Raw genomic sequence first — 17,368 nt, 5'->3', positions numbered from 1 at the left:
ATAGCCATATGCTTAGATATTGACCTGAAATATTGCTGCCATGCCTCCTCAACCTGAAAATCCTACCTTCACCTTCTTAGACTGGAAGCCTTCTAAGGAGTTTCAGTCAGTCTATTCTGTGACCAGAGAAAGAAAGAGGAAAGAGAAAACCAACATTTATTAAGCACTTGCTGTCCACCAGCCCCTATGCTAGACAACGCCTTCTATTCCATGTCTGCAGTATTCAAAGCCATGCAGCCCAGTGGGTATGATGACTTGTTCTCAAGCCAGAGTCCTGGGTTTGAATCCAGCTCTTCTACTGATGGATCTGATGTTTGGATCACGCTGGGCAATTTACTTCATTATTTTTTGCCCCAGCTTCTGTATACACAAAACACCTACCTTCGTTGAGTTGCTCAGAGGATTTGAGGCGGTCATAAAGGAAAAGCGTAAAAGACTTAGAACAATACCTGGCATGTAGAAAACCTCCATAAATGTTTAGCTATTTCTATTATTTACCCCCATCTTAGAGATGAAGGGACAGGGGTTCAGAGATCACATAAATAGGGACGAAGCCAAGCACAAATCTCAAAGTGTCCAATTCTTCCCACGAGCTCACCCTCATTTCCAGGCTCACTCGGGGCCACGGTGAAAAGGGAAACAATGTGTGGGCGAGTGAAAACAAAAGAGAAGCCGAGATTTTCTTGGATCAGCCCATTCCACATTATTTTTTTCTAATTGATTTGTCCATTTCCATCAAGCATTCTCTCAGGCAGAGGACACAGATGTTATTAGACAAAGTCACCTCTTTGCCCTGCTGCTCTGGGCTGGGAAGGCTTCAAGAGGGGAAGAGATGGGGTAAGGTGGGGCAGGGGAGACATTTTAATTGGTTGTTTATTCAGTTGTAATTACAGAAGCCTATCTTTTCTGGGGGTGGTATTAGTCCTGGCCCAAGGCAGAGATGTGGGATGTTGGAGCCTCTCCCTTGCTTGTACATGAGGTGTGTTTTTTTTTTTTTCACACTTTGAGAAGCCTCCATTTCCCCCAAGAGGAAGACTCTATGGCAGCCATCCAGGGCCTTGGCTCCCCGGCCCCAGCCTCTCTCCTCTCCATCTCTTTTGGGGGGATCCACCCAAAGGAAAACAGCTCTGTGGCTAAGAGCCTTCCTCCTGCTGGCTGAGGTATTCCCACAAATGCAGAGCCAAGCTGGATCATCAAGGGAGAATCTCAGGGGACAGGAGTCCATGTGGGTATTTCCTTCTCTTCCCCTACCTCTTTAAGAGAATGTCTAATCCCTCCTGTCAGGGAATGGAGGGAAAAGCAGAGCAGGTCAAATGGAGAGGGGCCATTAGAGTCTGGGGAGTTGGGTGAAGAGGGGAAGGAAAAGGACTTGTGCAGGGCCACTTGGCTTTCTGTTTTGCAACTGTGGAACGCTTGGCCCTATGTCTACCTTGCAAATTGGTCAAATGCATTAAAAAAAAATCATTGCCCATGATCCATAAAAAATCCATATAAATCCAAATCTTGGTGTGTTTATTAATTTACATGCCAGTACTACTCAGGGTTAGATGGACAGACCTACGGCCATGGGCAAGTTGCTTCACCTCTCTGCATGTCATTGAGCATACCAACAGGTTTAAATGGGAGAGCTCAGCACAGCCTGGGCAAACACCCCCCCTCTAGGTCCTGGTCTCCTATTTTCTCCTCCTGACAACAACAACAACAACAACAACAAAAAACCTAAACTGACAGTCTGCCTCTGGATGGTTCCCCGAGTCTCGGCTTCCAGAGTCTCATGCCCACCATCCAACCTTCTTCTTCTTTCAGCAACCTCAACCTCAAGTTCTCATAGTCTCCCCGCTCCTAGAACTGCTGGGTTTCCCCAGCTATGCCCACTCCTATGCGTGTCCATTCGTTTTCCTCCTCTACCTCAAAACCTTTCTTCCTTAATCTCTGACATTTAAAATCTTCCTGCAAGGTCCAGCGTACATCCACTCCTGATCACCATCACCTGTAAAATGGGATGATGACAGCCACCTCTCGGGCTGGGGTGGTGGGTCTAGAGGTCACACAGAGAAAGTGCCTCACTCAGTGCCTGACATGTAGCTGGCACTCGTTAATTAGCATAGTCTATGTTCATTACATTATTGTTCTTACCATGTTAATTATGAGCAGCACCAAAATGATCACCTCTAGCTACAAAATGACTTCTCCCTCCTGACAGCCTCCCCCTTCTGGTTCTAGTACTTGTCACCCCGCTTTATGTTACCTTCTCTGTGAGCACCTGTCTTCTCCAACAGACTATGAGATTCAAGCAGGTGGGGGCCAAGTCTTTATAATTCTCTGTGCTCCCTAAAACTTGAATGAGTGAATGAGCAAGCAAGTGAGCAAGAGAGAGAGACAGACAATCATGGATTAACAGTGATTGAGCACCACTCTCTTAACTGCAGAATTTCAACACAAGATGAGGAAGTCCAGGCTCAGGGAAGTGAAGTGATTTGCCCGAGGTATTGAAGAAGGGACACAGAAGGCCCTGACAATAAACTTCTGTTCACTAGCCTATGAGTAGCAGCACATGTTCACAAATTAGTAGCATCACCTCTTCATTCAGGTGGACACAGTTCCCTGTGAGGGTGTGTGGCTTAGAGAGTCAAGTGTGGGAGGGGCTGCAGCCCTGGGCTCCCCCTCAGCTGAGCACCCCTAGACACAACCTGTATTGCTTGAGTTTCTGGCCTCTCTCACTACACTCTGCTACCTGGTCTGCAGCTCAGAATCCCTATCTGTTGGGCGAGGTTATGAATTCGATCGGTGTTTTCCAAATCACAGCCGAAAGAGGGCTAAATCTGCAAGAAGCAGATGCATATTTAAAGGAGGTTTTTTGATTCAAATGGGTTTAGGACATGCTTTGTTAAACAATGTCCAACACGTATGTTTTTTTAATGGCAAGAATTATCAGAGCCTTTAATACACCAAATGGGAGCAGAGCAGATAGTGTATGAGTGTTCCGGAACATGTGTGACCATAATCCTTTCTCCCCACCCTAACCTCTACCTCTGCCAACAATCAAATTAGCATCACAACCAACAGAGTTTGGGAAGTGTTGGGCTAAATTGGAAAGCCCTTCCTAACTCAGACCCTCACCCCAAGCTGCCTCTCTAGAGAGGTGACTTGGTGTCTCTTTGCTTTCTGCACAGCCCATACCCCTGGATCCTGCTCTAGAGGTTGTGGGTCCCCTGGAATGTCAGTTTCAGGGGGGGCCCAGCTCAGAGTGCCAAGGCGCCCAGACTTTACCCCTCTGCCAGAACTGCATTTCAAAGCCATGAGAGCAATTCTGGAGGGAGATCAAAGCTCTCTCAACTCAACTGTCATTAGAATATTTTCTTTATGCATCTCACTCGCTGGTGAGTGCCAATAACATATTTCCTAAATGCACTGGCCTGAGATGGTACAACTCTGTAATAATCTCAATGAGAGGGTTGTCAGGGCCTGTTTTACTGAAAGGGAAGCAAAAGGGAAGTATATTCAAAATGCAGAACAACAACAGCAGATCCCTTCAGTGAAATTATGGAAAGCTTGGGTTTTTCCAGCTCTAGAAACAGAATACACTGGCTCTCCCGTTCTAAAGATGGTTGGTCAGAGGTACCTCTCACAAGTGAGCCCAGATCGAGACTGACCAGGGTTTGTTTCTATTCCCACTTAAAGCCAATTGACTTCCCCACAGTCGAAGTGCTAGGTGAGGAGATTTTTGAGAAGTGTCCTGCCCCCATTCTGTTCCCTGGGCTCCTGATAGGTGTGGCCAGGTCATGGGAGTGGTACTGGCCAACTGCTGATGCCCTCAGCTTCGGGAGGATTTGTCTGAGATGCACCTGGCTGTGAGTATGCCCCCTGTAAGCTAGAGGCTGGTGACAGTTTTTTCAGGTTGAAGGAAAAGGCAGGAGAGTACCATAGAAACAAGCACATCTCTTTTTAAAGGAATTTTTAAATATGACAACATAACATTTAAATGGAGTGCCTCAGAACCTTACTCTACTTATAGTTTATAGGAAGGACTGTCTTATGTAGTGAGAATCACTGCTACTTACTTTCATAATTAAATATTCTTAAATACAGTTCTAGACAGAACTGTTCTGGACTGAGGTCTATTTTTCATTCAACGATGTGAAAATGGGGTACAAGTACACCAAAGTTCATGATACACATTGTTGCATTCACGATTTTCTTCTGGCATTACCACACCAAGAAATACTTCATTGTTGTAATCACTGGCTTTACAACTTTTTTGGGGGAAAAAGCCTCATCTTGAGAGAGAGAGAGAGAGACATTCTAGGGTTCACATCTTACCTCTTCTGCCAAGAAGTGTCCCTGTGACCTTAATGAAGTGACTTGTTCTCTCTGAACCTCAATTTCCTCACCTGTAAAATGGGGATTATAAAATTCAAGCTAGACAGGAGTATAAAATTCAAGGAGGTAACACATGAGAAAGTGCCTAGAACTATGTCTACTTCATGAGAGGCGCCCAAGAGACACGACTCTCTTTTTAGCTTGCTCATGCAGCTGTAGGAAACTGGCCTTAGCTCTGAATGTTCACAGTATTTTTCTCACCAGAGAACCTGCTCTCATCACTGGACCAGGGTGTTTGTCTCCTCCACAGGTGGTTGACCTGTTTGTACAACTCACAGAGCAAGTCCTATAGCACTGCCTATTTGCAAATGCTGATTGTAGCCTGTCATTCCCGAGGAGGATCTCAAGTCCCTGAACCACTACTCCAATTTCAGAACACACTAGACCATTTGAAAATGATTATCAAATATAAAGATCAAAGCCACTCAAGACAAGTCATTAAAGCAAGATAAACCTAAGAATGTTTATTGCATCCATAGCCTTGTTGCAATTAACAAGCGTTCTCCAAGCTGTGGCCAGTTCTGAAACCTGGATTCTATGTTTTGATCCCAAGGGTCCTAACGATCTGGACTTTATTCTCTTGCTTAGTTTTATTGTCAGAAATGTCTAAATCTGCCTCTCTTGTCTGTAAGAGGAGGCACAGGGAAAAAAAAAAAAAGTGCTTGCAGAGTTTATTAAATTCTCGGAATCCTGAATGATTGGTTTCCAAAATAATAGCTCTTGTAAAGAAGCCTGACACACAATCTAAGAAAAATGTAACAGCACCAATCAAAGAGCAATTGAAAAATCGATCATTCTTTCATAACCTCCTCCCCTTCCCTCCCTGCCTGCCTTCATTTTCCTTTTTTCCCTCCTCTCTGCAAATCATTCATTCCTTCTGTTCCTCTTTTGTTCATTAATACTTACAGAGATTCTATTATAACCATGCCTTAAGCTAGAAACTCGGCATACAAATATGAAAGAGAAACATTTTTCACTATGAAAGAGTTAGCAGTTTTATGAAGGAAGTGAGACAAATAATCAGATGATCACAACATAATGTGATGATACTAATACGACCTACCATTTGGGGGAGTTTACTACTCACTAGCACTGTTGAAGCATTTTTCAAAATTATCTCTTTGAAGCCTTACAATAAAACCCAATGTGCTATACAAGTATGAGTATCCCCAGTTTATAGGGGGAAGAAACCAAGACTCGGTGAGGTGATGCCGTTTTTCCAAGGTCTCTCCACCTGGTCACAGGTGTGGGAGGTGAGCCTTGACTGGTCATGTGTTAGATACTGCAGACCACATCCCTCATCATTAGTGTCTTACCTTCTCTTATGATATGTGTTAGCATAGAGAGGGTACTGAACAGGAGAGAAGCAAAGAGCAATGACAATTTCCAAGCTGAAGGTGGATAAGACATCACTGGGTTTATATATATATTTATATATTTATATATATATTATATATATATAAATATATATATAACATATATATCATATATATAACATATATATCATATATATAACATATATATATCATATATATAACATATATATATCATATATATAATATATATCATATATATATAACATATATATATAATTTTATTTTTTTCATTTTTGTTTATTTTGAGACAAAGAGAGAGAGAGCATGAGCAGGGGAGGGGCAGAGAGAGAGGGAGAGAGAATCCCAAGCAGGCTCCATGACACCAGTGCAGAGCCCAAAGAGGGGCTTGATCTCAAGAACCATGAGATCATGACCTGAGCCAAAATCAAGAGTCGGTCGCTCGACCGACTGAGCGACCCAGGTGTGCCAAAAAATGAATACCTTTCCACCAGGATCTACTCAGCTCCTTTTTTTTTTTTTTTTTTTTCCTCACTAGCCTTTTTATAAAATGGCTTTTAGAGACTGCTGGGGCAGAAGACAAAGAGTCAGGACGCCTGGATCCTGGCAAGCTCAGCTACACTCCCTTGGCTAGCATGACTCATTCTTCAGGACTCAGCCTAGAAGGGACTCTGACCCCTGATGAGTCAAGTATCCATCCTCTGAGCACCCCCAGACCTCGGACTCCTCTTTAAAGCATTTATCCAACTAGCTACATACCTACCTGCAGGAAATTCCATGAGGGAAGAATCACACCTATCTTGTGAAATAATCATTGCTGTACCTCCAGCACCTAGCACTGTGCCTTGCACATCACAGGCACACACACATGCATGTGCACGTGCACGCGCACGCGCGCACACACACACACACACATTGTTAAAGGAATAGTTACTTCACTGAGATCTTTCCTTGGGGTTCTGAATTTCTGCTTTGATAGTCCCATATTCTCAGAGTTTACTTATTTTCGGAAAGCCAATAAGCATAAAGAATATACCCTGATAAGTAAGGAGAAATAACAATTGATGTGTGATGGTGTGTTCAAAAGTACCACGTCAAACTACTGTTTTCAAAACACAAGTGTGCAGTTCTAGGGCCCACAAGCTAGCTCTTCCTGCAACCTCCCTTTCTTCTTGGAGGATCAAAACCACAACTGATAAATAATAGAACTGACCACATTAAGCAGAATACACACAGCTCCCCAGAAGCCCTGTGGTCTGTCTTCCACTTGACGCACAATTAAATAAAGCAAAATCACCTCTTTTTCATAAGTTGGGGCAGCCACCATGTTCTGGATATAGGTGATAGTTCAGTAGACTATGTAGTTTGGCTCTAATGTGGAGTCTCGTAAGCCGTATAACTTATGTGACGACTGACTGAACGATATGATGTTTGGGAAGGCTAGAGCAAGAATTACAATATCATCACCGACACGTGTCAATATGGCAACTTCTAGATTTTAGTTTGAACTGCAGCCCCATACAAATCTCCTAATAGCAAATAGCAGACTCATCTAAAGACACAACTACACAGTCATTACAGTAGATGTAGATCTCTCTGGATGGCTTGAACAAGTCTAGTAGCATCCCCAAATGTGGGTCTCTCAAAGGGTCAGAGGGTCATGTGAAAATCAAAAATTTTAAGTATGTGAAATAATGAAGACCATGACATTGTATGTCAGGCTATCAAAAGTAGAATTAAATTCAAATGGATTTTTGGAAAGAGGATGCCACATTCAGGGCCTAAGGGAAAATAAAATGGCAGACATTCAGACTGCCCTAGGTAGGGTGCCACCATCAGGCTGTCACAGGGACCTGGATAATGGGAGTCACGTTCTTTTAACTTGTCAGAGAGGAAAACTTCCTTCATTGCTATGCTGAACACGTTGGACTCAATTGGTCAGAGGGGCCAGTAAATACTTTGAAGGCAGGGACTGTCCCCAGTGTCAACTCATGGCCTTGCTCATACCTTCCTGATACCAAGCTCCTGAATTATAGTACAGCTCCAGTCCCCACAGGCCTCGGAATTGGATTACAACGTCTGATTTGAAAATGTATGAAAGGAAAAGATCTTAGAAAAATCCTACCCAAATCCTCCCATTTTACAGAAGAAAAATGTAAAATAAAAGAAGTGACTTACTCAATGCTGGCAAAGAAGTTACTGGAAATATCTAGTCACTTCCTTCCTCCCGTTTTGCCAACCCACAGGGCAAACTGTGTTTTTCTACCATGAACCCTTGTGGGAAAGACCTCTCTCTCTCTCATGTCTCTCTTCCACACTCTGTAAGATCCTGAGATAGTCCATACTTGTGTGGCATCCTAGATACTCACTGTTGTCCTCCGTGGCCACAAAAATAGTTTGGGAGTCAGGATTCAGGCTCAAGGCTAAGAGGTGTGCTGTCTGTCTGAACTCAAAAAGGGCTAGAATCACCTACACCAGACACCTGAAATGGAGACAATATTCTCCTTACCCTCTGCCCTTCACCACCAGATCACCAAAACAACTTAGCACATGGAAAAGAGAAAGAAAGAAAGAAAGAAAGAAAGAAAGAAAGAAAGAAAGAAAGAAAGACAGACAGACACAGAGGAAAGGACACAAGAAAACATGCCTCTTAAAACAAAACAAAACATAACAAAACAAAACAAAACAGGAAAACGGGAGCCTGTTGGACTTGGGTAAACAAACTGTGAGCAAAAGGCACGGCTGTACACACACTAGTTTTGTGTTTCCAGAAAGCAAGAGTGGGGGTGTGGAAGTCCTCTTTCGGGAAGGTGGAAAACCGGCCAGCTGTGAGCTTGCAGGTACAAGCCGAGCTGTGGTCAATTAAGGAAATGCGTTTCACTAAAGCAAAATGTCCTGGTGTCTGTCCATTCCACCCTCTCTCACACCCCCACCACTTTGTTTCCCCCCGTGGAAGGACGTCTGGCCAAGCAGAGGCTGTCATGAGTGGTCAGTGTCACCAGTGGATGGACACCCAGGGTGGAAAAACCCCAGCTGCCTCCCACTGGGGCCCTCAAGAGGTTATCAAGCGCTGCTGTCTGTCCAGGGAGCTGGAAATGGAAATACACATCTAGGAAAAGGGGTGACACAGAAGCATCTCCAAGTTTCACCTGTAAACTTGACAGAGGTCCTGCTGTGGTAAGAGCAGGGGGCCAGCCGACACCTAGTGCTGCGTCTTATGTGGCTCGGTGAGGTCCTGAGCGCCTTAGGGGAGCCCTCTTGACTTCCAGCTCCTTCCCTAGCATGTGCGAGAACCACAGAGTGAGTCCCATCCTGGAATCCCAGATGTGCCTCTGTTTTACGCTGGAGATGCCTAAACTTACTGCGGTGTGCTGCCTGGGACAAGGAATACGTTATCATTTAATATGTGCAGGGTTTTTGGAGTAAAGAAAATCTATTAAATATGGAACCTATAGGAGCCAAAGTAAAAGGGCCTTTGGTAGAAGAGTGGGATTAGTTTGTGTTGGACCCCCACTCCAGCCCAAAGGAAAGACTCAGGATCCAGAGGGGGCTGGGAATTAGGGAATATGTGTGTAGGAAGGTCAGAAGATTCTCCAGAGACGGAAAATCCCCCAAACAACCACCACTGTTATTTTGAGTGCTCAGTAAGTGGCGGGTGCTGTTGTAAGGGTTGACCCCTATATCATGTCACTGAATCCTCTGAACCACTCAATGCCATAGACTGTGGTAGTTTCATCACCGACTTTACAGAGGAGGTATCTGAGGCTTTGATAAAAGCTAGAGACTTGTTCAAGGTCACAGAGATGTTAAGTGGCTTGATTTCAAGTATGCTCAGTCTCCAAAACTCATATTCTTATCTATTTGCGAGGCTATACTGACCCCACACAGCTACTCACTGGTCCCTGTTTTGAGCCCCTTCTTCTTCTTTTTAAAAATTTTTTAATGTTTACTTTATTTATTTTGAGAGAGAGATGGAACATGGGGAGGGGAAGAGACAGAGGGAGAGAGAAAGAATTCCAAGCAGGCTCTGCTCTGTCAGCAAAGAGCCTAACATGGGGCTCAAACACACTAACCATGAGATCATGCCCTGAGCCAAAATCAAGAGTCAGATTCTTAACCAACTGAGCCACCCAGGTGCCCCCTGAGTTCCTTCTTAACATCCTGTGGAGGGGTCACAAGCAGTTCTCTTCACTCCATTTGCCCCTCTCTCCTGTTCTCAAAGACCAAATTCACCTGTGCACAGAGTCACAGATGGGACGTGACTAAAGGCAGACTTTGCTTAGATGAAAAGCATGAAGAGAACTTGGACCAAAGCTGAGAGAATGGGACCATATGTGTCCACGTGGCCTGAATGTGTGTGCATGTTCCTGCATCTACACCCAAGCAGGCATGTGGGCTGGAGATGGTCAAAAACTCTTGGAACCTCAATCAAAGGGGTACATCACCCATTGTAACCAATCCCAACAATGCCTGGGGTCATTCCATGTGGAAACATATCCTCTAACATGGTGAGACATTTGGGTTGTTTCAAAAATAAATTAGTGTGCAAGCTCAAGAAGTTTGGTATGTTACATGGTCTTTATTTAAAAATACCAATTCTGTGGCCAGTACTAAAAAAAAAAAAAATAGTATTTTAAGAATGAAAGTAATCTGTGTAAATGCCCTCAATGTGCGTCCGGCAGTTTCATCCAGGCCTTTTTTTATGAGCCTGTGGAAAGTCAGTCTCCATCAAACAATGCAAAGAGGAGTCTGTGTGTGCACATGAGAAGGGAGGGAATTTTTTGCACCTACTGTGTGCCACACAATCTACCAGGCATTTCATACAGATGACTCCATGTAAGTTTCTTGATGCACTGTTGGAGTGCTGTTCTCACCCAATTTTCACAGATGAGAAACCAGCAACTCTTATTGAGAAACGAGCCAAGGTCAGACAGTTAATGAAGAGTGGAACCAGGATACAAACTCTGGTCAGTCTCCAACACATATCACTTTTCCACCATACCAGGCCTGACTCCTGTTATTGCTTTAATGAATATTAGTCACATTAAATAAACGCTGATATTCTGATTATAAAATTCCAAGCAATTTCTCTTACACGATTACTGGAAAAGAATGAACAAAGTTACTGAACAAATAACAAAGCCCTCTTTCATCTGCGTGCTGGTTAACTCTTCCCAGAACTCTTGCTTGGATATTATTTTATGTGACCCTCAAGGCAATCACATGATCCAGGCGGTCAGATATTATTATCATTCCCTTTCCATAGATGTGGAAACAGAGGCTCAAGGAGATTATGAGACTTGCCCAAGATTGCATAGCTAAGACACTGCTGGGCCAGGGCTAGAATCTATTTCCCCGGAATGCTATTTTCATTCTACATTAGTCTGATTCTTGGAGCTCTAGGGCCGGAAGAACAAATCATGACATTGAACTGCATGAAATTCCAAGTAGAGTCACCTCTTCCTTAAACCTTCCCATCACCTTCCCACCTCAATCTCTTTGTTCTTTTCTGTCATTACAAAGTCTGTTAATTCTGGAGGTCTGTTTGTAGACCTCCTCTACCAGAAAACCTTTTCTAACTTCTCCAAACCACAGGGATCCTGCCTTTTCTCAGAGTTCATGCAAGCCTTATCGTCTGTGTGGTTCGCTGGTAAATTAATCACCCACCTTCTTGCTATCTCTTGAATGACTGTAACAAAATGTCATAAAACCACAGAATATAAGCACCTTCAGGACACAGATTACACGTTGGATCTCTAGGGCATTACTGCAGTGCCCTCGATATTAAAGCATCTTAGCAAAATATGGATGATGGGTATGAACATGACCATGCTAAAGAGAACTTTTCCAAGTTTTGAATCCCCAGCTTCTAAGATACCATGGTAATGTAGGAGGGTGGAAATGCCCTGGGATAAAGAGATGAGACCCTGGTTCTTGCTCTCAGTTGGCCTCACTTTCACTGGGAGGCCTGGGTCAGTGCTGGCCCCACTTGGGAGCTTGGCCTCCTCATCTATAGCAAGAGAGGGCTGAACCTTGCCACTGCTCCTTTTAGCTCAGAGAATCTCTGATTCCATGCAACTTTTCCAGATTTGGGGACAACCTTGGAGAAGGAAGTGTATATTCCATAAGATCATCCCAGAAAAGAGGTAAGAGACCCCAACATATGAGGGCAAATCATTTAATGGTCTCTGACAAGGGGTGGGGGAAGACAGTGAGAACTATAGTGCCAGCAGAGGGGTTGGAGAGCCTGCCTCAAGGCTTACTACAGTCCATTCCAAAGATTTCTAGCAATGTCAGCTCATATCCAAAAAAAATAACATGGCCCCAGGGGAATGCCCTTGTTCCATTAAAAATAACAATAAGGGGGAGGCAACGAAAATGTTTCCCTATGAGCCAACAGTGTGCAAGGGAAGTCTTTTTCTATTTGTCCTATTGCATATGAATCGATATTCACAAAGGTCAAGTTCACCTAACTGTGCTATATAGCTTACAGTTTACAGGGTCCAAATAGAAACTCAGCAGGCTTGTGGCAATATACTCTCCCAGTGGGGTGCATGCAGCCCAAAGTGTCAATTGCCCCTCGGGTTCCTGATACTAGGGGTTTCCCTTAGTATCCAGGTTTTCCAGTTTAGCTATAAGAAGGCATGTGAAGTGCATTCTAACTTGTTAGGAGACATCTCTAATGGCTGCAGATGAAGTTCTGCCTCCCTGGCTCGTCTCCACTACTGTAGAGAATGGCCAAGTTCAATGGAATGTCTTTTTCTAAATGGTTGGTCTAATAGAAAAACTTTTACTGCTCACACAGACTGCTCCTCCTGGCTGACACTGGGGATCCTTCGTTCACACCCATGATTACAATGGCATGCTTTCTTGTCTGTCTTTTCCACTAGATGGTGAGGTCCAAAGGCAGGGACTGGGCTGGCACAGAGGGAGCATTCAACAAATATTTACTGGGAGAGGAAAAGAAGAAAAAAAAATGAGGGAGGGAAGGAAGGGAAGGGAAGGGAAGGGGGAGAGGGGGAGAGAGGGGAAGGGTAGGGAGGGGAGGAGAGAGGAGTGGGGGGGGAGGGGAGGGGAGGGGATGAAGAAAGGGAGAGAGGCAGGAAGGAAGGATTTAGCCTGACATTAGAGTTTGTCATGAGATAAAGCAGACCCTATTCTGCTTATGGTCTGGGTCCCAGTTATACCGATGACTCCTTATTCTCCAAGCCCTTCCTCCCATCCTGTCCTCTTGCTTGTCTTGTCCCCTCTGCATGGGCTTTCTCTGTGTTCTGGGAATGCTGTTTGCTCCTCCACATCCACTGCCCATCCCTCTCCTCCCTGCTCTGTGCCCTTGGAGGTTGGCTTCTTTGGGATGCCTCTATGGGTTCCTTTGCTCTGTGACTTCTAGTTTCAGTCCCTAGTGGGAAGCACTAGCAGAAGACTAGAAGGCAGAAGAGAATGTTAATGGAGAAGTTACTCTCCTGGCTCCCTTCTGGCCTGGGGGCCACAGTAGGCTGGCTACCCCTCTTTATGGAGAGTCACTGCGGCTGCCCAGGAGTCTTCCACACACATCCCCTCTCTTATGTTCCAAAACTACTCTCTCTTCTTGCCCCTCCAGGCCAAGGATAGAAATGGCTCCCTGCTCTGTTGCTGACCCTGGCCTTGGAGATTGTCCTAAACCCTGCCTACCCTGTTATAAATAGCCTCTCCTTCAAATTACCCCCTCCTTCAACTCTCCTTAATTGTTCTGTCTGAATGTGTCACCTGTTTCCTGCCAGGACCTGACCTATGCAGGCTGCATCTCTACCTCTGAACGTGCTGCCCAGCCCCAGATGCCCCCCAAATCATGCCTCCACCAGCCACCCCTGCCTTGTTTCCCTAGTCAGAGCAGATCTCTGCCTCGCAGAACTCCTGTCCCACTGTGTGTTGTTGTCATGGATCAGAATTTCTTATGTTTGAATATGACCCCCCAGCAAAGTGGAAGCCTCTCAATGGGGAGGATCGTGCCCCACTCACCGAAGCATCCCCAGTGAACAGCAGAGAGCCTGACAGAGGTGCACATACCCGATAAATGTCTACAACCACGTGGTTCCATAACACGATTTGGAGAAAGATATCAGCAAAAAGTCGGGCTGTGCCATACTCCACCTCAAGACCAACAAGGCTACTTTCTACAGCACTGCCATAATCCTCACTGTGTGTGCCTCAGGTGACAGGGCACTCCCCTGGGAGGACCATTCTGAGGGGGGAGGACATCATCTGTTACTCAGCTCCAAGCTGCCTCCCACTCTGGTCCTGGCCAGGGCTTAGAAACCATACAGAGCAATTCTGCTCCCTTTCCCACAGGACAGGCCTCTGGGGACATGAGGTGCATGCCACATGGCCCTATAGTCCTGGCCCTGTGAGAATTTTCTCATCCAGGCCAACCATCTTCAAACGGTTATGATATTACCATTTGAAGTTATATCCTGGCCACTCACTGTCCAGTCCCTCTCTCTGTGCACATCTTCAATTGACTGCTTTTATTATGGCCTCTTAATAAAGAACACTAGCTGCCAATGTAGCTCTAATAGTTCTACAGGGGCCCACGGAACCCCAAGGCCATTATCTAATTCTCTTCTAAACTCACTCATTCAAGCACTTCGTAATCCCAAGCTCTTTGGGTGATATTTGAGAAGAGAGTGAGGATACAATCTGAGGGGGCAGGTATCTGTGGCTGCGAAGATGTCAAGTCCACGCTGGGTGGCTGTGCCATGGCAGATGACCAGAAGTCAGCAATCTAGAGCAACCTTAACCCTAGCTTGACCACTAATGGATAGGGTGAGCTCTGACTCAGTTTCCCTCCATGGGAGGATAAGGGATGTGGACCAATGATCTGTGAGGATGTTTCTAGGTCTGACATTGGGCACAATTCTGGTAACTTGTGCAGCCGTCTGCTAGGATTAGTTGCTCCCCCACAGCACGTGAATCCCTGAGAACACGGACTAAGGGGTCCAAGGACTATGACGTAAGGGCATCTAAATGTGTTACAAGAAATGGTACTCTTTCCTAGAGTACACTGATCTGCCCAGCTGCATTACTGGGGGAAAAAAAATCTTATTTTACTCAAGGGAATTGTTACATTAAATTGTCAGAATGGTGGATTTTAATCAGTGCTACTCAAAGTAGGTACTGCTTACCAGTCTACGGTGCACTGGGAACAGAAATGGAGAGTACACATTTAGAAACTTTTCAAGAATTCTGACAATGACATTCCTGTGGTTTCATTTTACATTGATTCATTTTTTTCCTGCACATATCAAAGGGATCAGCTTGCAACATACAGGAGAAAAAAGTTGGTTCTTTACCATAGATTGATAAGTATTAAATAGTTTTATTGCGTTTACTCATTAAGAAAGAAAAAGAGAGAGGAGAGAGAGAGAGAATGAAGTTCAGCTCTTTATTAGAAATCACCTAGATAATATTAAATGTTCACTGCTTATATTGCAGGCATCATTCCTTCTTCCCTGCCTTATATTGCACTGCCTTCCTTCCTTCCCTCCTTCCTTTCCTCCTGCCTGCCTTCCTTCCTTTCCTCATTCTTTCTTCCTCCCTCCTTCCCTCCCTCCCTTTTTTTAAAGTCACAAAGCAAATATTTCTCTGCAAACCTCCACAGGTTTCTCTCTGCACACAGGAGAGCTGATACAGCCAGAATGCTGTGTACCCCCGCCTCGGCCCATCAGAAGAGGACACATTGCCTGGTGGGCCCCACCCAGGGCACATGACCTTCCCAGCCAGCAAACAAACGGGCCGTGGCGTGAGTGGTCACAGAGTTGGCACACGGCTGCTCACAGACATTCTGGGCAGGCAGTCCCGTGACTTAGAAAAGAGGAGGCCGTTGGAGGCTGCCAGCTCTCTCTGCTGATTGTGAAGTATCTGGGACCTGGGGCCCCGCGGCCCCTCCGAACCAGGACAGCTCACCCACCACAAAGGCCAGCTGCCCTCGGTCCTGACCCAATCAACTCAGCAGTTTTTTCCCAAGGCTTTAGTGAAGCTACCCTGTCTGTCACCTCTGCCCTTCAACTCTGCCTCTTACTGTTCCTTAGGCTTAAAAATACCCTCCTTCAGTGGGAGCGTTAGAGTCATTAGATCTGGATTGGAATCTACGCTCTCCATTTATTTGCTGAGTAACCTTGGCTACACCCCTATGTCATTCTGAATCCTGGGTTTCCTTCAGCAAAACAGGGCTAAGAGTACCCACCTTCCTGGCACCTGCTGAAGAAACAGGGTTTGAATGAATGAAAGACAGAAAGACAGAAAGAAACAAAGAAAGAGAAAAAGAAAAATTGGGTGAAAAACTTCCAGCTATCCATGGCCCTTCACCCTCCTCCATGCCCACTCTGCCTGGGCATCCAGCTCAGTAGGGCACACACTGCCTTAATCTCAGAGACTTGCATTTGTGCCTTAGCTGAATGACTCTCCTGACCCATGACCTTGGCCGGGTCATTTCACCCACTAAGGTCCTCTATCTCCCTATCAGTCAAATGCAAATACTAACCCCTGTCTTGCCTTCTTTGTCAAATTCTGTCAAAGCCCAAATGAGAGCAGAGATGAGAACACATTGTGACCAGGAAGGAACCGGCCACACATCAAGGCTTCTTCCCACCTGGGCCGCTCATGTCTGTGGACCGAGGTGAGAGTCGAGGGCCTGCCTGGTGCCAGCAGGCTGAGCTGACGTGCTTTCTGGCCTGCTGCCAGGCACGACATTCTCCTGCCAGTATCGTCATTCCTTTGCACGTAGGTATTTTGTCTGTGCACGGGAGGCCCTCGCTCTTTTGAGAGAGACCTAAAGAGAAGAGTCAGCAGAAAGCCTGCAGAGGTCGGCAAATGTGCTCGAGCTCTCAGCAAGTCCAGGGTCCTGTGTGCTGGACAGAATGGAAAAGTTCAGCGTGGATCTGGGCAATCAGGAAAGTGGAGGGTGACAGTCTCTCTGGCTTGGAACTAGTTCCTCCGGGTCCCCTACTGAATACAGATCACCCACGGGTTCCCCTTCGGGCTTTTCTTTGGGGTTGCTGGCCAGGGTTGCTAGTGCAAGTGGACGCTGAGTGAGGCCTCAGACACGAGCTTCCCGTTCCCGCCCTCTTCTCAGCAGGAGATGAAGTCCGTCTGCCCCGTGCCCTCCTTTCTCCCCCAACCCAACCTCGGTTGTCCAAACTGTACCTAAGCTCTCCCAGAGATATTCAAGCTGAAAGTCAGTTTTTTTTTCCTCTTTGATCTCGCTTGGCACTCCCTAAGCACAGCACGCACCATGTTCCGTTACACAAGTCATGACAAATACGCTTACCGAGAGCTAATGGGAGAGACACCGTGAGAGGGACGACGCTTTGAGAGCCCCCTCTCAACCCTCAGAGCAGCCGGACAAAGCAGGTGCTGTTCTTATTCCCACTTCTCAGAGGAAGATGTAGTGTCTAAGGGGTCACAAAGTGAGGAAACAGTATCGCCGAGACCTGAACCCGGGCCGTCCAACCAAGCTGATCCCCGCTTTGCCAGCTCGGTGTGACAGGATGAATGTTCTGCTGGGAAGGGTGTTCCATACTGGTCTGTCCAGCACGGTAGCTACCAGCCCAAGAGGCTGCTGAGTACTTGAAAGCTGGCTAACGGGACTCAGGACAGATTTTAACTTTATTTAGTCT

The 17,368-nt window shown here is 45.7% G+C and overlaps 1 protein-coding gene across 1 annotated transcript in view; it reads right to left on the bottom strand.

The window, feature by feature from the left end:
• PAPPA (pappalysin 1) overlaps positions 1-17,368 on the bottom strand; it is a 238,700-nt gene that overhangs the window by 186,716 nt on the left and 34,616 nt on the right. The window lies entirely within an intron of this gene.

Source organism: Lynx rufus, unplaced genomic scaffold (genome assembly GCF_022079265.1).
Source record: "Lynx rufus isolate CCGP_SWC_20201006 ecotype Redwood Valley unplaced genomic scaffold, mLynRuf1.p SCAF_10, whole genome shotgun sequence".
Lineage (NCBI taxonomy): Eukaryota > Metazoa > Chordata > Mammalia > Carnivora > Felidae > Lynx > Lynx rufus.
The sequence above is the reverse complement of the archived record's forward strand: the minus strand, read 5'-3'. Positions and strand labels throughout refer to the sequence as shown.